This window comes from Petromyzon marinus, chromosome 21 (assembly GCF_048934315.1).
Source record: "Petromyzon marinus isolate PM22_M1 ecotype Great Lakes invasive population chromosome 21, UKy_Petmar_22M1.pri1.0, whole genome shotgun sequence".
In the NCBI taxonomy this organism is placed as follows: Eukaryota; Metazoa; Chordata; class Hyperoartia; order Petromyzontiformes; family Petromyzontidae; genus Petromyzon; species Petromyzon marinus.
Genome location: NC_133687.1, coordinates 12148932 through 12162009, shown reverse-complemented (window position 1 = coordinate 12162009; position 13078 = coordinate 12148932). Strand labels below are relative to the sequence as shown.

The window sequence follows — 13078 nt, the reverse complement described above, 5'->3', positions numbered from 1 at the left end:
AATGTCTGACCCCCCTCCCCTAGGTGCGTGACGTCATTTATGGACGGCCCCTTATTAGGAAGCCACTGGAGCTATCTAAATGAACAACTCTTTTATTAGAACTGCGTTTTGTGTTTAGTTGACCTGCCGCACCTCCGATTAGCACGATTGGCTACGTACTTTGTAAAAGAAGTTCAACATGCGTACTGTATTTTCATATTACACGCGTGTTTAATGTCACGTGCTTCTACACACCCTCCCCAAGTGATATTCTCTTTAAGGCGATGCAAACGTTGAGCCAACGTTGGTTGATGTTGAGCCAACGTTGGTGCAATGTCAGCCATGTTTACTATGGAATACTATGGTACCCTTCAACGGCGTTTTTTTCTCGTAAAAGAGCGAATACAGTCTCGTATAGTAGATGGAAACTCGAGTGATAGAAATCCTTCATCAAAATTACTGAACATTTGCTACCCCGGGTGGTATCGACAAAGCCGGCTCAAGGAAGAATAAAAAAAAACATGGTAATACAAACATCGGTTGAACAAATGTCCGTGCTCGAAGACGTGCTTAGAGCTCATTGGTCAGTGGAGTGTAAGATGGTTGCCTACACATAGGCCTCGGCAAGGTAAGGTAAAAGGTAAAAGCAACGAGCCTACTTTTACCCTACCTTTTACCCTTACCCCATACAAATTACCCGATTACAGGGTAATTACTGGGGTACTACTACAGATGAAAAAGGTTCATAACAGGTAAATGCTAGGTAGAGCGCTTTATTTATATAGAATATTCTCGATGATTCCAATTTTAAATGGAGGTTGCGGACTGCGCCATGGAGCTTTAAGCGAGTGGTAAACAAGGTGTGTACGGTAAACAAGGTGTTTACGGTAAACAAGGTGTGTACGGTAAACAAGGTGTTTACGGTAAACAAGGTGTGTACGGTAAACAAGGTGTGTACGGTAAACAAGGTGTGTACGGTAAACAAGGTGTTAATGGTAAACAAGGTGTGTACGGTAAACAAGGTGTTAATGGTAAACAAGGTGTGTACGGTAAACAAGGTGTGTACGGTAAACAAGGTAGTAGGTAAACAAGGTGTGTACGGTAAACAAGGTGTGTACGGTAAACAAGGTGTTTACGGTAAACAAGGTGTGTACGGTAAACAAGGTGTTTACGGTAAACAAGGTGTGTACAGTAAACAAGGTGTTTACGGTAAACAAGGTGTGTACGGTAAACAAGGTGTGTACGGTAAAAAAGGTGTGTACGGTAAACAAGGTGTGTATGGTAAACAAGGTGTTCACGGTAAACAAGGTGTGTACGGTAAACAAGGTGTGTACGGTAAACAAGGTGTGTACGGTAAACAAGGTGTGTACGGTAAACAAGGTAGTAGGTAAACAAGGTGTGTACGGTAAACAAGGTGTGTACGGTAAACAAGGTGTGTACGGTAAACAAGGTGTGTACGGTAAACAAGGTGTTTACGGTAAACAAGGTGTTCATGGTAAACAAGGTGTGTACGGTAAACAAGGTGTGTACGGTAAACAAGGTGTGTACGGTAAACAAGGTGTGTACGGTAAACAAGGTGTACGGTAAACAAGGTAGTAGGTAAACAAGGTGTGTACGGTAAACAAGGTGTGTACGGTAAACAAGGTGTGTACGGTAAACAAGGTGTGTACGGTAAACAAGGTGTGTACGGTAAACAAGGTGTTTACGGTAAACAAGGTGTGTACGGTAAACAAGGTGTTCACGGTAAACAAGGTGTTTACGGTAAACAAGGTGTGTACGGTAAACAAGGTGTGTACGGTAAACAAGGTGTGTACGGTAAACAAGGTGTTTACAGTAAACAAGGTGTGTACGGTAAACAAGGTGTTCACGGTAAACAAGGTGTTTACGGTAAACAAGGTGTGTACGGTAAACAAGGTGTGTATGGTAAACAAGGTGTGTACGGTAAACAAGGTGTGTACGGTAAACAAGGTGTTTACGGTAAACAAGGTGTGTACGGTAAACAAGGTGTTCACGGTAAACAAGGTGTTTACGGTAAACAAGGTGTGTACGGTAAACAAGGTGTGTACGGTAAACAAGGTGTGTACGGTAAACAAGGTGTGTACGGTAAACAAGGTGTGTACGGTAAACAAGGTGTGTACGGTAAACAAGGTGTGTACGGTAAACAAGGTGTGTACGGTAAACAAGGTGTGTACGGTAAACAAGGTGTGTACGGTAAACAAGGTGTGTACGGTAAACAAGGTGTGTACGGTAAACAAGGTGTTTACGGTAAACAAGGTGTGTACGGTAAACAAGGTGTGTATGGTAAACAAGGTGTTTATGGTAAACAAGGTGTGTAAGGTAAACAAGGTGTGTATGGTAAACAAGGTGTGTACGGTAAACAAGGTGTTTACGGTACACAAGGTGTTTATGGTAAACAGGTGTTTATGGTACACAAGGTGTTTATGGTAAACAAGGTGTGTACGGTAAACAAGGTGTGTACGGTAAACAAGGTGTGTACGGTAAACAAGGTGTTTACGGTAAACAAGGTGTGTATGGTAAACAAGGTGTGTACGGTAAACAAGGTGTTTACGGTAAACAAGGTGTGTACGGTAAACAAGGTGTTTACGGTAAACAAGGTGTGTACGGTAAACAAGGTGTGTACGGTAAACGAGGTGTTTACAGTAAACAAGGTGTTTACGGTAAACAAGGTGTTTACGGTAAACAAGGTGTGTACGGTAAACAAGGTGTTTACGATAAACAAGGTGTTTACGGTAAACAAGGTGTTTACGGTAAACAAGGTGTTTATGGTAAACAAGGTGTTTACGGTAAACAATGTGTTTACGGTAAACAAGGTGTTTACGGTAAACAAGGTGTGTACGGTAAACAAGGTGTGTACGGTAAACAAGGTGTGTACGGTAAACAAGGTGTGTACGGTAAACAAACAAGGTGTGTACGGTAAACAAGGTGTGTACGGTAAACAAGGTGTTTACGGTAAACAAGGTGTTTACGGTAAACAAGGTGTGTACGGTAAACAAGGTGTGTACGGTAAACAAGGTGTGTACGGTAAACAAGGTGTGTACGGTAAACAAGGTGTTTACGGTAAACAAGGTGTGTACGGTAAACAAGGTGTGTATGGTAAACAAGGTGTTTATGGTAAACAAGGTGTGTAAGGTAAACAAGGTGTATGGTAAACAAGGTGTTTACGGTAAACAAGGTGTTTACGGTACACAGGGTGTTTATGGTAAACAGGTGTTATGGTACACAAGGTGTTTATGGTAAACAAGGTGTTTACGGTAAACAAGGTGTGTACGGTAAACAAGGTGTTTACGGTAAACAAGGTGTGTACGGTAAACAAGGTGTATACGGTAAACAAGGTGTTTACGGTAAACAAGGTGTGTATGGTAAACAAGGTGTGTACGGTAAACAAGGTGTTTACGGTAAACAAGGTGTGTACGGTAAACAAGGTGTTTACGGTAAACAAGGTGTGTACGGTAAACAAGGTGTTCACGGTAAACAAGGTGTTTACGGTAAACAAGGTGTGTACGGTAAACAAGGTGTGTACGGTAAACAAGGTGTTTACGGTAAACAAGGTGTGTACGGTAAACAAGGTGTGTACGGTAAACAAGGTGTGTACGGTAAACAAGGTGTGTACGGTAAACAAGGTGTGTACGGTAAACAAGGTGTTTACGGTAAACAAGGTGTGTACGGTAAACAAGGTGTGTACGGTAAACAAGGTGTGTACGGTAAACAAGGTGTGTACGGTAAACAAGGTGTGTACGGTAAACAAGGTGTTTACGGTAAACAAGGTGTGTACGGTAAACAAGGTGTGTATGGTAAACAAGGTGTTTATGGTAAACAAGGTGTGTAAGGTAAACAAGGTGTGTATGGTAAACAAGGTGTGTACGGTAAACAAGGTGTTTACGGTACACAAGGTGTTTATGGTAAACAGGTGTTTATGGTACACAAGGTGTTTATGGTAAACAAGGTGTGTACGGTAAACAAGGTGTGTACGGTAAACAAGGTGTGTACGGTAAACAAGGTGTTTACGGTAAACAAGGTGTGTATGGTAAACAAGGTGTGTACGGTAAACAAGGTGTTTACGGTAAACAAGGTGTGTACGGTAAACAAGGTGTTTACGGTAAACAAGGTGTGTACGGTAAACAAGGTGTGTACGGTAAACGAGGTGTTTACAGTAAACAAGGTGTTTACGGTAAACAAGGTGTTTACGGTAAACAAGGTGTGTACGGTAAACAAGGTGTTTACGATAAACAAGGTGTTTACGGTAAACAAGGTGTTTATGGTAAACAAGGTGTTTATGGTAAACAAGGTGTTTACGGTAAACAATGTGTTTACGGTAAACAAGGTGTTTACGGTAAACAAGGTGTGTACGGTAAACAAGGTGTGTACGGTAAACAAGGTGTGTACGGTAAACAAGGTGTGTACGGTAAACAAACAAGGTGTGTACGGTAAACAAGGTGTGTACGGTAAACAAGGTGTTTACGGTAAACAAGGTGTTTACGGTAAACAAGGTGTGTACGGTAAACAAGGTGTGTACGGTAAACAAGGTGTGTACGGTAAACAAGGTGTGTACGGTAAACAAGGTGTTTACGGTAAACAAGGTGTGTACGGTAAACAAGGTGTGTATGGTAAACAAGGTGTTTATGGTAAACAAGGTGTGTAAGGTAAACAAGGTGTATGGTAAACAAGGTGTTTACGGTAAACAAGGTGTTTACGGTACACAGGGTGTTTATGGTAAACAGGTGTTATGGTACACAAGGTGTTTATGGTAAACAAGGTGTTTACGGTAAACAAGGTGTGTACGGTAAACAAGGTGTTTACGGTAAACAAGGTGTGTACGGTAAACAAGGTGTATACGGTAAACAAGGTGTTTACGGTAAACAAGGTGTGTATGGTAAACAAGGTGTGTACGGTAAACAAGGTGTTTACGGTAAACAAGGTGTGTACGGTAAACAAGGTGTTTACGGTAAACAAGGTGTGTACGGTAAACAAGGTGTTTACGGTAAACAAGGTGTTTACGGTAAACAAGGTGTTTACGGTAAACAAGGTGTGTACGGTAAACAAGGTGTTTACGGTAAACAAGGTGTTTACGGTAAACAAGGTGTTTACGGTAAACAAGGTGTTTACGGTAAACAAGGTGTTTACGGTAAACAATGTGTTTACGGTAAACAAGGTGTGTACGGTAAACAAGGTGTGTACGGTAAACAAGGTGTGTACGGTAAACAAGGTGTGTACGGTAAACAAGGTGTGTACGGTAAACAAGGTGTTTACGGTAAACAAGGTGTGTACGGTAAACAAGGTGTGTACGGTAAACAAGGTGTTTACGGTAAACAAGGTGTTTACGGTAAACAAGGTGTTTACGGTAAACAAGGTGTGTACGGTAAACAAGGTGTTTACAATAAACAAGGTGTTTACGGTAAACAAGGTGTTTATGGTAAACAAGGTGTTTATGGTAAACAAGGTGTTTACGGTAAACAAGGTGTTTACGGTAAACAAGGTGTTTACGGTAAACAAATAAGGTGTGTACGGTAAACAAGGTGTGTACGGTAAACAAGGTGTGTACGGTAAACAAGGTGTGTACGGTAAACAAACAAGGTGTGTACGGTAAACAAGGTGTGTACGGTAAACAAGGTGTGTACAGTAAACAAGGTGTGTACGGTAAACAAGGTGTTTATGGTAAACAAGGTGTGTACGGTAAACAAGGTGTTTACGGTAAACAAGGTGTTCACGGTAAACAAGGTGTGTACGGTAAACAAGGTGTTTACGGTAAACAAGGTGTTTACGGTAAACAAGGTGTGTACGGTAAACAAGGTGTTTACGGTAAACAAGGTGTTCACGGTAAACAAGGTGTTTACGGTAAACAAGGTGTTTACGGTACACAAGGTGTGTACGGTAAACAAGGTGTTTATGGTAAACAAGGTGTTCACGGTAAACAAGGTGTTTACGGTAAACAAGGTGTGTACGGTAAACACCTTGTTTACCGTAAACAAGGTGTTTACGGTAAACAAGGTGTTTACGGTAAACAAGGTGTTTACGGTAAACAAGGTGTTTATGGTAAACAAGGTGTGTACGGTAAACAAGGTGTGTACGGTAAACAAGGTGTTTACGGTAAACAAGGTGTGTACGGTAAACAAGGTGTGTACGGTAAACAAGGTGTTCACGGTAAACAAGGTGTTTACGGTAAACAAGGTGTTTACGGTACACAAGGCGTGAACGGTAAACAAGGTGTTTATGGTAAACAAGGTGTTCACGGTAAACAAGGTGTTTACGGTAAACAAGGTGTGTACGGTAAACACCTTGTTTACCGTAAACAAGGTGTTTACGGTAAACAAGGTGTGTACGGTAAACAAGGTGTTTACGGTAAACAAGGTGTTTATGGTAAACAAGGTGTGTACGGTAAACAAGGTGTGTACGGTAAACAAGGTGTTTACGGTAAACAAGGTGTGTACGGTAAACAAGGTGTTTACGGTAAACAAGGTGTTTATGGTAAACAAGGTGTTTATGGTAAACAAGGTGTGTACGGTAAACACCTTGTTTACCGTACACAAGGTGTTTACGGTAAACAAGGTGTGTACGGTAAACAAGGTGTGTACGGTAAACAAGGTGTTTACGGTAAACAAGGTGTTTACGGTACACAAGGTGTTTACTGTAAACAAGGTGTTTATGGTAAACAAGGTGTGTACGGTAAACACCTTGTTTACCGTACACAAGGTGTTTACGGTAAACAAGGTGTGTACGGTAAACAAGGTGTGTATGGTAAACAAGGTGTTTACGGTACACAAGGTGTTTACTGTAAACAAGGTGTTTACGGTAAACAAGGTGTGTACGGTAAACAAGGTGTTTATGGTAAACAAGGTGTGTACGGTAAACAAGGTGTTTACGGTAAACAAGGTGTTTACGGTAAACAAGGTGTGTACGGTAAACAAGGTGTGTACGGTAAACAAGGTGTGTACGGTAAACAAGGTGTTTATGGTAAACAAGGCGTTGACGGTAAACAAGGTGTGTATGGTAAACAAGGTGTGTACGGTAAACAAGGTGTTTACGGTAAACAAGGTGTGTACGGTAAACAAGGTGTGTATGGTAAACAAGGTGTGTACGGTAAACAAGGTGTTTACGGTAAACAAGGTGTTTATGGTAAACAAGGTGTTTATGGTAAACAAGGTGTGTACGGTAAACAAGGTGTGTATGGTAAACAAGGTGTTTATGGTAAACAAGGCGTTTACGGTAAACAACGTGTTTACGGTAAATAAGGTGTTTACGGTAAACAAGGTGTTTACGGTAAACAAGGTGTTTATGGTAAACAAGGTGTTTATGGTACACAAGGTGTGTACGGTAAACAAGGTGTGTACGGTAAACAAGGTGTTTACGGTAAACAAGGTAGTAGGTAAACAAGGTGTGTACGGTAAACAAGGTGTGTACGGTAAACAAGGTGTTTATGGTAAACAAGGTGTTTACGGTAAACAAGGTGTGTACAGTAAACAAGGTGTTTATGGTAAACAAGGTGTGTATGGTAAACAAGGTGTGTACGGTAAACAAGGTGTTTATGGTAAACAAGGTGTGTACGGTAAACAAGGTGTTTACGGTAAACAAGGTAGTAGGTAAACAAGGTGTGTACGGTAAACAAGGTGTGTACGGTAAACAAGGTGTGTACAGTAAACAAGTTGTTTATGGTAAACAAGGTGTTTACGGTAAACAAGGTGTGTACAGTAAACAAGGTGTTTATGGTAAACAAGGTGTGTATGGTAAACAAGGTGTGTACGGTAAACAAGGTGTTTACGGTAAACAAGGTATGTACGGTAAACAAGGTGTTTACGGTAAACAAGGTGTTTACGGTAAACAAGGTGTTTACCTTAAACAAGGTGTGCACGGTAAACAAGGTGTTTATGGTAAACAAGGTGTTTACGGTAAACAAGGCGTTTACGGTAAACAAGGTGTGTACGGTAAACAAGGTGTTTACGGTAAACAAGGTGTTTACGGTAAACAAGGTGTTTATGGTAAACAAGGTGTTTACGGTAAACAAGGTGTTCACGGTAAACAAGGTGTTTATGGTAAACAAGGTGTGTACGGTAAACAAGGTGTTTATGGTAAACAAGGTGTGTACGGTAAACAAGGTGTTTATGGTAAACAAGGTGTTTACGGTAAACAAGGTGTTAATGGTAAACAAGGTGTGTACGGTAAACAAGGTGTGTACGGTAAACAAGGTGTTTACGGTAAACAAGGTGTTTACGGTAAACAAGGTGTTTACGGTAAGCAAGGTGTTTACGGTAAACAAGGTGTGTACGGTAAACAAGGTGATTACTGTAAACAAGGTGTGTACGGTAAAAAAGGTGTTTACGGTAAACAAGGTAGTAGGTAAACAAGGTGTGTACGGTAAACAAGGTGTGTACGGTAAACAAGGTGTGTACAGGAAACAAGTTGTTTATGGTAAACAAGGTGTTTACGGTAAACAAGGTGTGTACAGTAAACAAGGTGTTTACGGTAAACAAGGTGTGTACGGTAAACAAGGTGTTTACGGTAAACAAGGTGTTTACGGTAAACAAGGTGTTTACCTTAAACAAGGTGTGTACGGTAAATAAGGTGTTTACGGTAAACAAGGTGTTTACGGTAAACAAGGTGTTTACGGTAAACAAGGTGTTTATGGAAAACAAGGTGTTTACGGTAAACAAGGCGTTTACGGTAAACAAGGTGTGTACGGTAAACAAGGTGTTTACGGTAAACAAGGTGTTTACGGTAAACAAGGTGTTTATGGTAAACAAGGTGTTTATGGTAAACAAGGTGTTTATGGTAACTAAGGTGTTTACGGTAAACAAGGTGTTTACGGTAAACAAGGTGTGTACGGTAAACAAGGTGTTCACGGTAAACAAGGTGTGTACGGTAAACAACGTGTGTACGGTAAACAAGGTGTGTACGCTAAACAAGGTGTTTACGGTAAACAAGGTGTTTACGGTAAACAAGGTGTGTATGATAAACAAGGTGTTTATGGTAAACAAGGTGTGTACGGTAAACAAGGTGTGTACGGTAAACAAGGTGTGTACGGTAAACAAGGTGTTTACGGTAAAGAAGGTGTGTACGGTAAACAAGGTGTTTACGGTAAACCAGGTGTTTACTTTCGGTAGAGGAAGCTCTCTTTCATGAAGATTCAGTCGCATGTTTAGGTTGTTACTGAGGGGGAATACGCTGTGCATTGTATGCGTAATGGGCGAATGTTGCTCCAGAGGATGTCTCCAGGACAGCAGAGATGTCACTTCGCCATACACTTACTTTTGCGAGTGACGTTTGTAATATCATGGAGTTGTGTATTTTTGTGAGCTGTATGTTCAAGGTTCTATTCATAGTTGCGTTTCAGAGTTCATTGCCTTTGCTTGCAATGTGTTAGATGTCAGTTTAGTACGATAATTAACTTGTTAATTGAACAACTTAGGTCTAAATTTTGATTTAAAGCTTTCGTGACTGCAGTAATTCATATTCTTAGTTCTTTCGGTAAAGTCACGTTGAAGGGAAACAACAAAATAATAAAATATATAAAACAATAAAAATTCTCACGACGTTTCGACCATAACACAAACGGTCGTCTTCAGGTGTGTTGGTTTGCATAAATTTATTTGTAAACGGTGCATTTATTTATTTATAAAAAAACGTTAGCGCCACGCGCAGCGATTTGGCAGTTTATTTAGGACTAGTCCATCTATATTCTGAAAAGAGGAGGGGGGAGACGAATTTTTTTTTTATGCTGTCTGAAAGCCACTGTAAGCGTGAACAATCAATTAAGACCTGAAATGGTTTATCAAATCTTTGCAATGATTGCTAAGATAGAATCCATCTTATTCATATTCTTAGTTTTTTCGGTAAAGTCACGTTGAAGAGAAACAACAAAATAATAAAATATATATAAAACAATAAAAAATTCTCACGACGTTTCGACCATAACTCAAACGGTCGTCTTCAGGTGTGTTGGTTCGCATAAATGTATTTTTAAACGGCGCATTTATTTATTTATAAAAAAACGTTAGCGCCACGCGCAACGATTTGGCAGTTTATTTAGGACTAGTCCATCTATATTCTGAAAAGAGGAGGGGGGAGACGAAATTTTTTATAATGTATGCTGTCTGAAAGTCACTGTAAGCGTGAACAATCAATTAAGACCTGAAATGGTTTATCAAATCTTTCCAATGATTGCTAAGATAGAATCCATCTTCTCGGTTGAAATTGTCTCTGTGCTTGTATATGTGGATAGCCTCATGAACGAATCTCTCATGGAAGCCAGATGGCTTACAAATAACCTCTGTCTTGGAAAAGTCAATGGCATGTGAGCCTACTGAATTAGAACAATGATCTGCCACGGCCGAGGTGTTGGTCCTACCGTGTTTAAGGTCTGCTTTGTGTTCACGAATGCGGTCCGAGACATGGCGTTTGGTTTCTCCAATGTAACTACTACCACAGAGGCAACTTAGTTTGTAGACACCAGGGTATTGTATGTCCGGAATCACATCTTTTACAGACGGAACCAGATCACGGATTTTATGTAATGTGTTGAAACGGACCTGGATCTTGTGTCTATTCAAGATTTTGGAGATCTTTTTTGTGATCCCAGCAATGTAGGGTAAAGTGATGGTTTTGAAAGGCTCCTCAAGAGGGTTCTTCTTCATGGTTTGAGTGATAGCTTTGCGGATTGTATAGTCGGAGTAACCATTAGCCCTAAGAGCTTGGTGTACGTGCTTGAGTTCACTGCTTATGTGTTCCTGGTCGGATATGCATTGAGCTCTATGATACAGAGTCTTGATGAGAGAATTCTTCTGTGATGGATGGTGGTGGGAATCCGGTTTCAGATAAGCATCTGTATGGGTAGCTTTCCTGTAGACAGAGTGGCTCATTGAACCATCAGGTCTCTTTTTAATTAGGACATCCAAAAAAGGTATCTTGCCATCTATTTCGACTTCCATGGTAAATCTGATGGCTGGGTGTATGGAATTGATGTGGTCGAAGAATTGGTCTAGAGCAGGCCGGCCATGTGGCCAGATGACAAAAGTGTCATCCACGTACCTCTTCCATAAGGTTGGGCGCAGAGTGGCAGTCTGGATGGCGTCAGTCTCAAATTTCTCCATGAAAATGTTAGCTATAACTGGAGAAAGGGGGGAGCCCATTGGGGTGCCCTCAGTTTGTTTGTAGAAAGTTCCATTCCAAGTGAAGTATGTATTGGTTAAACAGTGTCTCACCAGGGGGGGTACCTCAGTGTTTAGTCCTTGATGAACCAAGTCTTCAATGATTGCAATGGTGTCAGGTACAGGAACCTTGGTGAATAAGGAAACTACATCAAAACTGACAAGCAGGTCGTCTGGGGACAGGGAAATACCCTTGATTGTCGATACCAGGTGAGTAGAATTTTGTACCGCAGAGGTGGTCTTTCCAGTGAAAGGACGCAGGATTTCAGACAAAAAACGAGCTAGTTTGTAGGTGGGGGAGCCGATAGTAGAGACTATGGGACGAAGGGGTGTATCTACTTTATGTATTTTTGGTAAGCCGTATAATCTTGGTGGCCTGGCAGCAGAAGGTTTCAACGAAAACTGTTTAGATTGATCAATTAATGCGGTTGAATCAGAAATTATTTTGTTGGTTTGTGTGACGAGGCTGTTGGTGGGATCTCTTTTTATTTTTGTATAACTACCAACACCTGAAGACGACCGTTTGAGTTATGGTCGAAACGTCGTGAGAATTTTTTATTGTTTTATATATATTTTATTATTTTGTTGTTTCTCTTCAACGTGACTTTACCGAAAAAACTAAGAATATGAATTACTGCAGTCACGAAAGCTTTAAATCAGAATCCATCTTCTCGGTTGAAATTGTCTCTGTGCTTGTATATGTGGATAGCCTCATGAACGAATCTCTCATGGTAGCCAGATGGCTTACAAAGAACCTCTGTCTTGGAAAAGTCAATGGCATGTGAGCCTACTGAATGGTTACTCCGACTATACAATCCGCAAAGCTATCACTCAAACCATGAAGAAGGACCCTCTTGAGGAGCCATTCAAAACCATCACTTTACCCTACATTGCGGGGATCACAAAAAAGATCTCCAAAATCTTGAATAAACACAAGATCCAGGTCCGTTTAAACACATTACATAAAATCCGTGATCTGGTTCCGTCTTTAAAAGATGTGATTCCGGACATACAATACCCTGGTGTCTACAAACTAAGTTGCCTCTGTGGTAGTAGTTACATTGGAGAAACCAAACGACATGTCTCGGACCACATCCGTGAACACAAAGCAGACCTTAAACACGGTAGGACCAACACCTCGGCCGTGGCAGATCACTGTTATAATTCAGTAGGCTCACATGACATTGACTCCTCCAAGACAGAGGTTCTTTGTAAGCCATCTGGCTACCATGAGAGATTCGTTCATGAGGCTATCCACATATACAAACACAGAGACAATTTCAACCGAGAAGATGGATTCTGGCTTAGCAATCATTGGAAGGATTTGATAAACCATTTCGGGTCTCAATTGATTGTTCACGCTTATGGTGGCTTTCAGACAGCATACATTAATTTTTCGTCTCCCCCCTCCTCTTTTCCGAACATAGATGGACTTGTCCATCTAAACAAACTGTCAAATCGCTATCCGTGGTGCTATCGTTTAAAAAATAAATAAATACAAACCGCCACTTCTTTCAAATGTTCTTGCCGTTGGTTTTCACACCTGATGATGACTGCTTGTGTTGCAGTCGAAACGTCGTGAGAATTTTATTGTTCTATATATTTTATTATTTTATTGTTTCCCTTCTACGTGACTTTACCGAAAGAACCAAGAATAAGATTGCCTGCAGTCACGAAAGCTTTAAATCAGTAAACCCTTGTTAATTCAAAACATATGGGGCTCTGACCTTGCCGAATTATCTAATATTCCGAATTATGTACAATGGTACTCCCCAGTACCTCCTGCCGAAATAGAAACAAATAAATAAATCCAAATTTGTTTTCCAAACTCTTCACACACCGTACGCATTGACACGCACCCTGCATTATTTCTATCCAAAACGTTGGATTTGCCTCGCAGACTATGGGATTTGTACATCAGTCCCTTTCTATTGACTCTTCAC

The 13078-nt window shown here is 40.8% G+C and overlaps 1 protein-coding gene across 1 annotated transcript in view; it reads right to left on the bottom strand.

The window, feature by feature from the left end:
- Positions 1 to 13078, bottom strand: part of LOC103091832 (scavenger receptor cysteine-rich domain-containing protein DMBT1) — a 71148-nt gene that overhangs the window by 8307 nt on the left and 49763 nt on the right. The window lies entirely within an intron of this gene.